The 12,320-nt window shown below is 60.3% G+C and overlaps 1 protein-coding gene across 7 annotated transcripts in view; it reads left to right on the top strand.

The window, feature by feature from the left end:
* The first annotated feature begins 1,027 nt into the window (after nt 1-1,027).
* ATP2B3 (ATPase plasma membrane Ca2+ transporting 3) overlaps nt 1,028-12,320 on the top strand; it is a 61,802-nt gene continuing 50,509 nt past the window's right edge. For all 7 annotated transcript variants that reach the window (XM_049704337.1, XM_004286407.2, XM_033417650.2 and 4 more), the window contains exon 1: nt 1,028-1,229. The gene's annotated coding sequence lies outside the window, so the exon portion shown is untranslated. The remainder of the gene's footprint in view (nt 1,230-12,320) is intronic.

Consider the following 12,320-nt stretch of genomic DNA (forward strand, 5'->3'; position numbering starts at 1 on the left):
CTCCGGACTGGTGACGCGCACCACGGGCCTGTCACTCACACTCAGCCCCCGTCCTGTGCCGCTCCCACCCCCTCGCTCTCCTGCTCGCTGCTCACGGATGGGGGCCAGGGCCTGATCCAGGTCCAGAGGCACTCACTGTCCCTGGGGCTGGGCAGCTTGGGGCTTTAAGGACCAGGGGCACGGCCAGCCAGCTCCCGCCTGGCCACTGGGTGTCCACGGGCACACACTCGGGCCTCTGTCCACGGACGTGCCTACATGTGTTTGGGCATACGGGGGTCTTCTCCACATTGGAGTTTTGTCTGTGTGTCTGTCTCCCCTTGTGTCTGCGAATGTGTGTCCCTGTGTGTCTGCTTCTGGGTGTGTCCACCTGTGTGCGGGATCTCTGCATCCTGTATAAGGGTCTTTGTGTGATAACCTTTTGGGGTCATTGACTTTGAGAACCTGTCCCAAGCTCCAGCTACCCTCCGGGAAAAGTGTTTAGATGTCTTACTCCCAACTGCTAGCAGGCAGTTTCCTGAGGATCACCAGCCCCTCGGAGGCCACGGGGCAGGGGTGAGGGTCAGAGCGGGGCAGGGACCCCACATTACAAATCAGCAACTCAGCTCCACGCCCCGTTTGACTGTCAAGGAGACAGACCCAGGGGCAGCTTGGAGAGGGAGCGGCAGCCTGCCTGCTCGGTGCCCTTTCTCTGAGCTCCCCGGTGCCAGGGCCCCCCAGTACCCAGCCGCGCCCACCCCCACCCCCCTTGGCCAGCGCCCTCCGGGGTCACCGCCAGGCCAAGAAGGGCGGGCACCGCCGCGCGTCCTGGGGGAGAGAAGGGCGCGCACCGGGCGCGTAGCTCGGGAGCCGCGTGGCTCTGGAGCCCCGCGGCCCCCGCGCCGCGCGCCGCCCCCCGCGCCCGCTCCCTCCTCCCTTCCTTCTCCTCCCCCCTCTCGCTCCCTCCCTCCTCTCGCTCCCTCCCTCCCTCCCTCCCTCCCTCCGCGCTCAGAGCTGCGGCTGAAGCCGAGCGCGCCGCGTCGCCCGCCGCCGCCGGTGCGGAGCGTGGAGAGCACTCGGCCGCAGCCCTCGCCCGCCGCGGAGGGTCGCGCCCGCGCTGCCGGCCAGGCCGCCTGGTGCCCGGGCCTTTCGGTCCCTGGAGCGGATCGTTGTCCGCCGGGCGTCCGCCCGCAGCGACTAGCGACAGCGCCCGCCGGAACCGAGGCCGCGGTGGCGGCCGTGCCCATGACCGGGTAAGTGGTGCCCTGGGCGCTCGGGCGCTGCCGGGGTGGGCGCGGGCGGGGAGGGCGGCCCGGCAGGTGGCGCGGCAGGCAGGTGGAGGGACACGGATCCCCGCCCGCTGCACCTGCGCCCCGCGCCTGGCCTGCTGTGTCCTTGCGGCGCCGCGGCCGCGCGTCACCCCCGGGTCCCCAGGCCAGCGGGCAGCGCCCCGCACCCTGCACCCTGTACCCCGCATCCTGCGCGCACGCGCATCTGCGTCTGGGGAGAAAGGCCGCCGGGGGCTGCGGGCGGGTCCCGGGGCGGGCACAGCCGGGGGGCTCAGGGCCTGGGCTGGAGCCGGCCTCGCGCACGCACGTTCTCGGAGCCTCTTGGCACCCTCTCCGCCCCCACCCCGCCCCGCTTCCTCACACTGTGTCATCCTTCCCGGACACACACAGTCTGAGAACCCCTCACACGTTCCCGCACTGTCCCCTGCACGCCCACACAGCTGCCCGGCCCCGCCACCGGCATGCCGACGGCAAGCAGACTCGGCCACACTTGGGTAACTCCTTCCCCATCCCTCTGCGCACAGCTGTCCCCCCCTCCTCCCTTGTGTGACCTTGGCCAGATGGCTTCTCCGGGTCGGGTCCTCAGTTTTCTCAGGGGTTTAGGATTCTGGAATTTGGAGCGCTGGTGTGGCATCTCCCAGAGGAGGGAGCCCTGGGTCTCCCCCTTGGACTATCTGATTCTCTCCTCAGACCTGGTCTCCTTCCTTCTACTGGTCCCTTTGGGGCTTAACGCCTGGCCAGGAGAGGGGCGGGGGCACGGCATGGGGCAGGGCAGGACCAGAGTGAGCCTTGGAGAGCCCAGGGCGAGGGTCTGGTGAGGGGTTGGGAGAGAGTGTGTAAAGGCTCCCTGAAGGGGCAGGGCAGGGCCGCCTCCCTCAACTAGGCACCTGACATTCCTGGGGCTGGGGGGAGGGGGGAGGGGGCCACTCGGTATTCCAAAGGTGAGGCCGTTGGGCCCCTGACCTCAGGTGGGTCCCTGCCAGCCACAGGGTCAAGTCCAGCCTGACCCCAGCCAACCCAGTCCGCCTCATTTGCCCACCAGCTCTGTCCACTCCCTACCCACCACAGTCACCCCTCACTAGTCTGTGAGCATTGCTTGGGTGCCCAGCACAGGCCTGGCTCAGAGTGGGCATGGGTTTCTGTGTGGCACATTCACAACCTTGACCTCACTGAACTTGCAGAATCACCCGGTGAGGGAGGCAAGGCCTGGGGTTTTGTCCCCATTTTTCAGACAGGGAAATTGAGGCCCCAAGAAAGGAAGGGACTCGGCCCTGCGTTGGCTGGCTGGGGGGCTGGCTGGGGACACTCTCACGGGCCTCGTGGGGGGAGCACGTCCCACACGTCCTGGCACAGTTCTAAGCAGGTTTCTAGACCCTCTGGCCGAGTCTCCCAAGCTACGCCACTGTTTCCATCACCCCCTTTCACAGCCAAGGAGACCAAGGACACATGAGTCACGAGAGGGGAGCTGGGCTGCAGACCTGGGCAGTGGGAACCCCCTGCCTGCTCTGGCCTGCAGAGGGGAGGGCTGGGGGGCTGATCGGGCCCCGGAGGGCCTCAGCTGAGGCTTAGCAGAGGGTCCAAGGGTGGAGCCAGCCCCTGGAGAGCCGTGTGGAGGGGGCTGGGGGCCTGGATTGTCCCTGCTGCTTGCCTCGAGGAGAGGGAGGGCCATGGACACAGCCAGTCTGGATCAGACCAACCTGGTCCATGCCTAGTGCCGCCACGTGGTCTGATCGAAGGGGCAGGCGTCTCTGGCACAGAAGTTGGGGGGAGGGGGGAACGCAGGCAGATGGAACTGGGGCGGCGTGGGAGGGGGCTTTGTGCAGAGCCAGAAGGAAAGCCAGTCCTTCGGGGAAGGAAGCCCCGGAGGCTAAGAGCGCGCTGGGGGGAGCTACAGCGCCAGGCGGGCGGCCGGCAGGGATGCTGCAGCAGGCCCCCGAGGGGCAAAGAAGGTGGCGGAGAGCACCCGGTTGCTGCCAGCTCTGGGCCTCATGGTCTTTGTGACCTTGTCTGAGTCCCTTTCGCGCTCCGGGCCTCGGCAGACTCCGCTGACATTTCAGGGTTCGGAGCTGGAGCTCCAGACGTTGAATCATTTGCGAACGCGGGGAGGTTGGCCGTGAGTCAGTGAGCGCTCTCTAGCCCAGAACAGCTTCTCCCGGCGCAAGGTGGCAGCGGAGGGTGCTGGGGTCGGCTGCAGCCCCTCTCCCCCTCCCCCAGTGTGACTTTTAGAGAGGGACCCTGGCCTTCTTGGTGAGCAAGATGAGAGTGTCCTGGGTGCCTGGGGACTTTGAGAGCCGAGCTTCGGCTGGGACTCTCGAAGCCGTCGACGCCAGGCCCAGCTTCCTCCTCCCACCTTACAGAGTTGTCAGCACGTATGTGGGCTTTGCCCACTACGCTCCCTTCTGTTCTTAAACTGAGGATGTGTATATTTAATTGATGGCTGCTGTCTCTGTCAGAGGTTACCAGCACCTCAAATAATGTCAGTAGTGACAGTGATAATAGTTTGTGACAGACACTGTTTTCAGTGCTTCACAGACATTCTCTCACTTCAACGAAACAACCAAATGAAGCAATGGCTGTTACTGTCCCCGTTTTGCAGATGAGGCGACCGAGGCCCAGAGAGGTTAGGCAACTTGCCCAAGGTCACACAGCCAGTAGGGGGTAAAACCAAGATCGGAAGGCAGGCCATCAGGCTCCTGAGTCTGATTTGTGCGCGTAGCCACTGGTTCCAGAGCCTCTGGAAGTCTGTGCTGAACTCAGCAGAATGGCACATTCTATGAGTGAGCCGATTGTCAAGGGCACTTCCAGTCCTGGGAAGACCCTGCAGGTCAGAAGCTGAGCCTCCTGGGCCCCCCATCTACCCACTGAGAGAAACAGACAAACCGTAGATTTGAGGCCCTTCAGTAAGCCTTCCCCGTGACCCGTCCAGGGCGCCTCTACGAAGGTGAGTAAATGTCTGCTGCTAGGTGGAGACCTGGGCTGTGGCGCCAAAGGCAGATGCTTCAGTCTAGCGCAGGGCGTGCTGCCTGGGCGCCTCACCACTGCCGTCTCTGAGATGGGCCCGGGAGCCAGGCTCCGACTGTGAACTTCGCCGGGCACAGCAGGCAGACACCTGGACCGTGCAGATGTCTCCTCCCCACTTCACCCCCACCCTTTCCCAGAAGGCCACTTCTTTACCTAGGACCCCAGCTCCTGGCTGTTTCTCTCTGCCCTGCCCTGGCTAAGCTGGCGGAAGCCAGACCAAGTGGTGCCCGGCTGGAAAGCCCTCCCCTGCCTGGGCACCTTCTGTTGGGTGGGAGGTGCTGGAAGTGGGCCTGGGAGCGCCACCTGGAGAGCAGGGTCTGAGCCCACACGCCACCAGGACAGAAGACAGAGACTCTCCACTGGAGGAGCGGAGGCTGGGCCTCCCAGACTGCCCAAGGTTGGGAAGAGGGGATGAGGCCAAGTTCACGTGCCGAGTAGATGGCAGCACCCACACCAGAGCCACAGGGCGAGGGGGAAAGGCTCAGGTGGGGGGAAGGGCTGGAGGCTTCCCCTGAGTCCCGCCTCCGAGGGCTGGCAGGGATCTTGGAGCACAAGAGGTTTCCAGAAACTTGGGTCCAAATCAGAGTTGTGTGAGGGGGTGCTGTGGCCAGTGTCCTTGGGGAGCACCTTATGTAACGGGGTCCTGGGAAGCCTTTTATTCAAATGAGAAGTTCTGTCCTGCATCCGCAGTCCCGAGGCGCCTGCTTCCGTTGTGAGGTTCCACGTGGCAGCCACTAGCCACAAGTGGCGACTGAACGAAAACTCGTCCACACACCACGTTTCAAGTGCTCAGTAGCCACACGTAGAGAATGCTTCCGTCATTCCAGAACGTTCTGTCACCCCGTGCCGCGTTAGAGCCAATGCAGACCAAGTCCTCACAGGGACCCTGAGGCCACTCCCAAGCCTGCGCCCCCAGTGGCTCCTTGAAAGGGAGCCGGTAAAGAGGTTGTGGACGCCTCCAGGCAGCCTGTCCGCACCTGGAGAGTCTGGGGGGCTCTGCCACGCTCGCCAAGGGCCAGCCCAGGTGCCCGCACAGAACTGGGCAAGGGAGGCAAGAGTGCCTCTTTCCAGAAGAAGCCCACCATGTGGCGGGGCTGCTTCCAGCGGCCCCAGCATGCCCTGGGTTCAGGATCGCTCATGGGGCAGGTCTGCAGACAGGGGGAGGCTCTTGGGCGTTTCTTTAAAATAACGTTTACTTCTTTCATTTAAAAATGGTGCTCTTAACATGCATGCTCTTTACAGAAAATTCATGAAATGCTGAGACGTAGAAGATATAGGAACACCCCACCCCCCTCATCCTGTCTCCAAAGTACCAGTCAGTGTTTCCCGTTTCACTGGACGCGTCTCTGCTCCGTTTTCTTTGCTATTTATTTTTTCTATTTATTTTTACATTACTGTAATTATACCATGGGCACAATTGTGTAATCTATTTTTTACTTCACACAAGCATTTTCTTTATTAATGTAATCCCTTTCTAAATGATTTTTTTCAAAATGGATACGGCTTAATTTTTTGAAGATTATGAAGCAGTAAGTACTTATTACGAAAATAAAGAACATGATCGTTGGCTCATTTGACAGCTGTTTACCGAGCACCCAGGATGTATCAGGGCGGTCCTCGGGGCTGTAATTACAATTTTTAATGGCTGAATAATATTCTCTCAAGAGATTGTAATTCACTTAATTATTTGGCTATTCGTGGAGATCCAGGCATCTCCAGAGCATCTCGGTGGGTGACTCGTTCTGTCCTGAGGAGAGAGTGCCCAGACGGAAGCTCATTCTGCCAAAGGGCTTTTCTGGGTGTCTGAAGGGCTGGCTCGCTGCAGCCTTGCCAGCGTTAGTCATTGTAATCAAACAACCTGGCATAAATATCTAGCTCCAGAGTATCTACTTCAGTTTCTAGTTCTTGAATTGTTCCTGACGGTGAGCATTTTTCTACACGTTTATTAATTGTATCTCTTCTTGTTCAGTTCCTCTCCTTTCTTTGTGGAGGTCCAAGTGTTTCCTCTTGTGGGTCTGAATAAACTTTATCCATGAAACATAGTGACAGTTTAGCATACTTGTTGCAAATAATTTTAAATCCTCTTCATTCATTGCCTTTTCATTTTTTCATGCAAAAGGTTAACACTTTGTATCTCACACTTTTTTTGTGATTTCTTCCATTGCTTCTAGGCTTACACAGTCCCTTGGAGAAATCTGAGAACTTCCCACCTCTGGGTTGGCCATGTGTCTGCGTGTGTGTGAGCGAGCATATGCATAGCTGCAGTTTTAAGATGTTTAACTCTTTAATCCAGGGGTGGGCAAACTTTTTCTGCAAAGGGTCAGATACTATATATTTTCCACCTGGCAAACCACAAGGTCTCTGTCCTGACCATGGCTGTGTACCGATAAGACTTTATTCACAAAAACACTTGGCTGCCAGATTTGGCCCCGAGGCCGGAATTTGCCAAGCCCTGTTTATCCAAAAACAATTTGTGTTGGGGAATAGTATGAGGTAAGGTTCTCAAGCTGTAACCCATCATCCCTGTTTCTTTTATGAAACCTTTTGTCCCCTGGTTAACGTGTGATCCTGATGTGTGGTAGGGCCTGTCTCTGGGCTGTCTGTCCCATCTTGTGGACTCGGGCGTGGGCTCCCACACTGGTAACTGCCCACACCCTGGATCTTTTGATACCTGGCCTGCAGGTCCCACGTCAGTTATCTTAAAGCAAAACAAAACTCCTTTGCTCTTCTTGTCCCCTGAACTTTAGAGCCACTTGTCCGGTCCCCGAATCAAGCTCTCATTCTCTGCACCTCTTTAGAGTCCGGAGCAGCGGGTGCTTCTCTGCGGACTCGGGTGGTGCCTGGCTCTCCGCAGACGCTGTGGGTTTTCCTCACAGAGGGACACAGGGGAGGCGGGTGTGGGCAGGAGAACGTGATCAGAGCAAAGGCCCACGGCTCAGGATGGCCAGACAGCCCAGGATCGCCAGACCCTCCTGATTAAGAGGCGGGAGAACAAAGCGGGCAACCAAGGGAGGGGCAGGGAGACGCAGGCGTCACTGCCGGCCATCTCCGTCCCGGCCGCGGGGGACCTCAGAGCGCGGGGCCTTGGTCCTCGTGCTGTGCTTTGGAGTCACCTCTCTGGCCGGCCCTGAACGAAGGTGGATGCCACCGGGCCGCTGCGAGCACTTCTTCTCCACCGGCCTGGGAACATCCTCAGCCCCTGGACCACGGGACGCCGGTAATCCCGGCACACCCGCGTCCCGACACAAACCCCAGACCGGGGAGCGGTGGTGGCCTCCCTGCCGAACGTCTGTGCACACGATCACTGGGCACGATGGTGGCCACTGCGCAGGGAGGGCCCTTCTCTGCGAAAGGACCAGCCCCCGACCGCAAGCGCTGGGCGCCCTCGGTGGCGGCGGCGGTGCGCAGCGTGGGGAGGGCCAGGCGCCCGCTTCCCCGCCGTGAGCGGGCCTCCACCTGCCACGCCAGGCCCGGGGGAACCTTCCCTGGCACCCCCTCCCCACTTCTGGGCCTCAGCTCTGTTCCTCCTGGAAGAAGCTGGGCAAAGCGTCCCATCTTGGTTTGGAGCCAGGGGCCAGGGAGGGAGGCACGTGGCCCGGGGCCGGGCGGTCCGGTCCCCTCGGTGCTGGGTTCCCGAGTGCTGCCCTGCGAGCAGGCGGCCCTGCCGCCGAGGGAGGCTCCCGCCTGATGTGGCCCAGTGCCCACAGCAGGCCCGGAGGGAGGGGCTGGGACGCAGGCGCCGGCCATCCTGGGCGCCCCCCAGCCCACCTGATCCCTTGCTCCTGGGCCCCTGGCTGCACGGCCCGCAGCGCCACGGCCGGTGGCCCGGCTCTTTCTCGCGGACACCTCTGTCCCGGGGAGCGGAGCGGAGCGAGAGTCCCTCCGACCCTGCCATCCATCCGTGCGGCCAGAGGGCTGCTGCCCGGGACCCCTGCCCTGGCGGCCCCCAGCGGGGCCCACGTGGCTGCGCCTGCGGGTGGCACGGGGGCAGCACTTCCATCGCGTTGCACGTGGCGGCAGGCCCGCCCCCCATCTTATCCCCCATCGTCCCCCACCCCCTTCCTGGCTCTCGGCCTCACTGGGCTGCAATCAGCAGGGGCATGCGGGGACGGGACTCGGACCCTGCGTTGTTGTCATTGAGGCATTCCTGCGTGACAGGGGCCCTCCTGCCTCTGCATGACCCCCACTCCCTCCTGGGCACACCGTGGGCCTGCGGAGCTTTGTCGTGTCTTCTCAGAGGTTCGCTGGAAATACTTCTGGATTTGTGTGCCAGGTTCTCCATGAGAAATAGCTTTCAGGACCCAGCAGAGTGCCGTCTGCGTGATTCAGATGGCAGCCAGGCCCCTGCCGTCTGGTGCCCTGGTGACCTTCAGATCCTGCCGTTGCTGCCAGTTGGGGTTGGTAAGGATGCTGGAACGGAGCCTGAGAGCCTTGCAGATGCCCGTCCCTGGGCTGCAGCTTCCGAGGCGTCCTCTGGGGTGGCACTACCAGCCACTCTCTCCTCCATCCACACATTTGGCGCATGTCCCTCCGAGGTCAGCCTGGAAAGGTGGCCCAAACGCTCTGGTGTGCTAGTTCTTCGTGTCTGGGTCACAGAAGGCCAGCTAGACTGGACTCCCGTATTCAGTCTGAACACGTCTTCTCTGCCCCACTCGGCACTCTCGTGCTGCTGCCACTCAGCCCTCCCAGTGGGATGCCCAAGACCAAGGTGTTTTCTACGTGCTCAGAGTGGCCTGTGCCCAGGGTCCCTCATCACCTCTTTCTCCCAGTTGAGCCGGCTCCATGGGGGACTCAGCCAGGGCACTGGACCTGGCTCCAACCTCCAGTCAAACGGGGTCCTATGAGGGACACAAGGAGACCTACTTTGCCGGCACTCAGAGACCCCCTTGGTGGAGCCCAAGTCAGCGGCACATCTCTGGGCCCACATTTGCAGCCTGGCCTTCCAGACTCTTGCTGGCCACAGGGAAGTGGGTGTCCTTCCCTGACAGTCTCCCGCCCCTGACCTTCACCCTAAGAGTCCCTCCAAGCCTGTCTTCCCAAGGGCTTCAGCCTGTTTCCAGAAACCGGACCCTTCGCCAGCAGGACCCACCATGGGGCCCCCATGGATCGTGTCCCTAGGAGGACACTTGGGTCCTGGCAGTCTCCTTATCTGGTCACCCTGGGCCTGCAGCAGCCCGTGGCCTCCAGCTGTCTATAGTTTCCTTAATTACCTGTTTAGGACTTGCCACTTCCGGTGGCTTGGAGCTGGCTCTGGGGACCAGAAGCTGGCAGGGTGGGCCGTGTGGTACCATGGACAGAGCCGGGGATGTTTCGGGCAGGATTGGGATGGAGGGGCCTTCATTTTGTCTGCGTGTTCTCGGCCGGGGAGGCCTGGAGGACAGGGCCCCGCGACCTCCTGGCCCCCACGTGTGTGTTCTCTACCCCTTTTGGGGCCAGAGGCATGCTCCCGAGACTTCAGGCCAGGCCACGCTCTGCAGGGCAGGCCCGGGACCTCACTGGCCGCCACCTGCTCACGGGGTAAAGCAGCAGGGGTGTGGGCCAGAGTGGGCCAGACCGAGTGCGGGGGAGGGGCGGCTGGCCCGGCTCCCTGCTGCGATGCGCACTCTCCTCACACAGCTGCCGTAATTGGATAATTAGTGCCATTATGCTTCCTGCCCATCGGCTTCTCTGCTCCTGCTTTCTCGCACTCGCGCTCTCTGGCAGAAAACCAATGACTGCCCCCCAGGGTAGAGGCTTGACCCCCGTAACTATGCTTCAAGGCCCCAGCAAGAAAAAGGCTTCCAGCTTCCCTCGGGGACCAGGGGGTACCCGGGATTGTGAGGGCCACCATGTGCAAGTGTGGACTTCCCTCCAGAAGCATCAGGCTTGAGGATGGCCCTCAGCAATAGGGAAGCATGGGAGAGGCCCATGGGGTCAGCCCCTGGCCTCCCTGGTGGAGCCTGGTCCTGCCTGAGTTCTGGGCTGCAGGCAGGGCTGGTGGGTGCGAAGACATCCTGCAGGGAAACGGGCCCCCTGGGGCCCTTCCTAGGGGGGTGTGTGTGTGTGTGTGTGTGTGGTGGTGCCCTGTCCTTGGAGTTCACACCAATGCAGCCAGGAGGAACGAGGACCCATTTTCCGGATTCAAAAGCGGAGATGGAGAGAGGTTGAGTGATTTGTGTCGGCTCACACAGCCAGGTCTCACCCCAGCACCTGCACCTCCGAGCCCTGAGGTGTATGTGGACAGATTTCCGGTCTGGTTTTAGCTACACGTTCATTGCTTTCCTGTGGTTTTCTGGGCACTTGGCAGATGAACAATGTAGAATTCTCTAGAGCCGGACCACCTGAGTTCACGTTGGCCTCTGCTCGTTGCTGGCTGTGTGGTCTCGCGTGAGTTCTTTAACCTCTCTGTGCCTCGGTGGCTTCAGCTCTAAAGTGGGGATAATTGCTGCTCCCACTTTCGAGGCTTGGAGCACAGAGGGAATGTAGAATTCCGCCACGGCACAGAGAAGGGTGCTCGGCATTCCCTGCGACCAGATTTCTGTCTGTCTCTCTCTCCGATACTCTCTTGGTTCTGTCTTCTGCTTTGCCTAGAACTTCTAGGACGATATCAAATGACACAGGTGAGAGGGAGCCCAGGTCCGAACCGCCCCATGTCCCAGGGAGCCCATGGAAATGTCGGGGGTTGGTAGGTCATGGAAACTTTGGGAAGGACTCCTGGCTCTCCCAGAACCAGGGCTGACTTTAGTCATAGAGGGAAGACAGGCATCTTACCTGGTGACAGGCTGGGTTCCTCCCTATACACCTGAATTACCTAGGAGACAGGCTTGAGCTCTGTAACAGAGACCCAGCTTAATGGAGACAAAAACGAGAGAGGATTTCTTCTGTGCGTATAAGTCTAGGTAGGCAACCTAGGGCTGCTTGGCCATCAGGGATCTGGGCTCCTTCGATGGTGTTGCCATCCTTGACATGTGGATCCCATGTGCAAAGGATGGAGCAAAGTAACTGCTCCTGCCCCTGTCTTCACATCATCATTCCAGCCCGCAGGAAGGAGAGGGGCGGGGGAGGACACATCCTTCCCTTTAAGGACACAACCTTGAAGTTGGCTCTGTCCCTTGCGCTGAGAACCCTCAGTGCTGTCCAAGAGTAAGGCGGTTCCTTGTCCCTTTTGCTCACATCCCATTGGCCAGGGCCTAGTCACATGGTCCTCCGTAGCTGCGCTGGAGTTGGGGGAAGATAGTTGTTAGCTGGATGACAAGACGCCTATAGCTAAAAATTAAAATACAACGTGGGAAGACAGGAATAGAAATCAGGGAGTCTAGCGAGTCTCTGCCACGAGCTCCTGGGGATTCGTGAGCACCTCCTAAAGCCATATTGTCTGCTCAGAATCTGCAGTCTGGAGACCAGGCCTTCCCAGGTGTTCTGGTTCCTTCTGAGGACAGGGTGGGGTCAGAGCCCCTGAGGAAGTGCGTACTAGCAGCAGGGAGAGAGGAGGCACACGGGGAGGCCCTTAGGGCCACACTTCTTTCAAGTAGGGGACAAGAGCAGTGGCAAAGGCTGCCAGCGAGCTTAGCCTCTCAGCTCCTCTGCCACCTATTGTGGCAGCCACCCAGCTGAGACAGGATATGGGTGGTGCCGAAGGGCCCTGAGGCCGAAGGGTGAGGGTGCAGAAAGGTCTGCTTAGGTTTCCATTCGGGTAGAGGGGACTCTCCAGGAAGTCAAAATCCACATGGGCAGAATCGTCAGCTGATCGGCCAGTCAAGGTGGTAGAACTCCTGCTATCAGTGTGTGGCCTGGGGCACCGCGGAAAGCTAGTCTGGAAACGGAGCAAAAGGGCCAGTAGGGCCTGTTTGGTTTTTTAATTGTGAGAAAGTACACATAACATCAAGTTTACCACGTTAACCATTTTTCAGCGCCCAGCTGGGCGGCATTAAGTACACTCAGGTTGGTGTGCAGCCATCCCCACCATCCATCTCTAGAACCGTTCATCTTCCCCAAGGGAAACCCTGTCCCCATTAGACACTAGCCCCCCTCCCCCTCCCCCAGCCCGTGCCCCGC

The sequence above is a fragment of the Orcinus orca genome, chromosome X (assembly GCF_937001465.1).
Source record: "Orcinus orca chromosome X, mOrcOrc1.1, whole genome shotgun sequence".
Classification (NCBI taxonomy): domain Eukaryota; kingdom Metazoa; phylum Chordata; class Mammalia; order Artiodactyla; family Delphinidae; genus Orcinus; species Orcinus orca.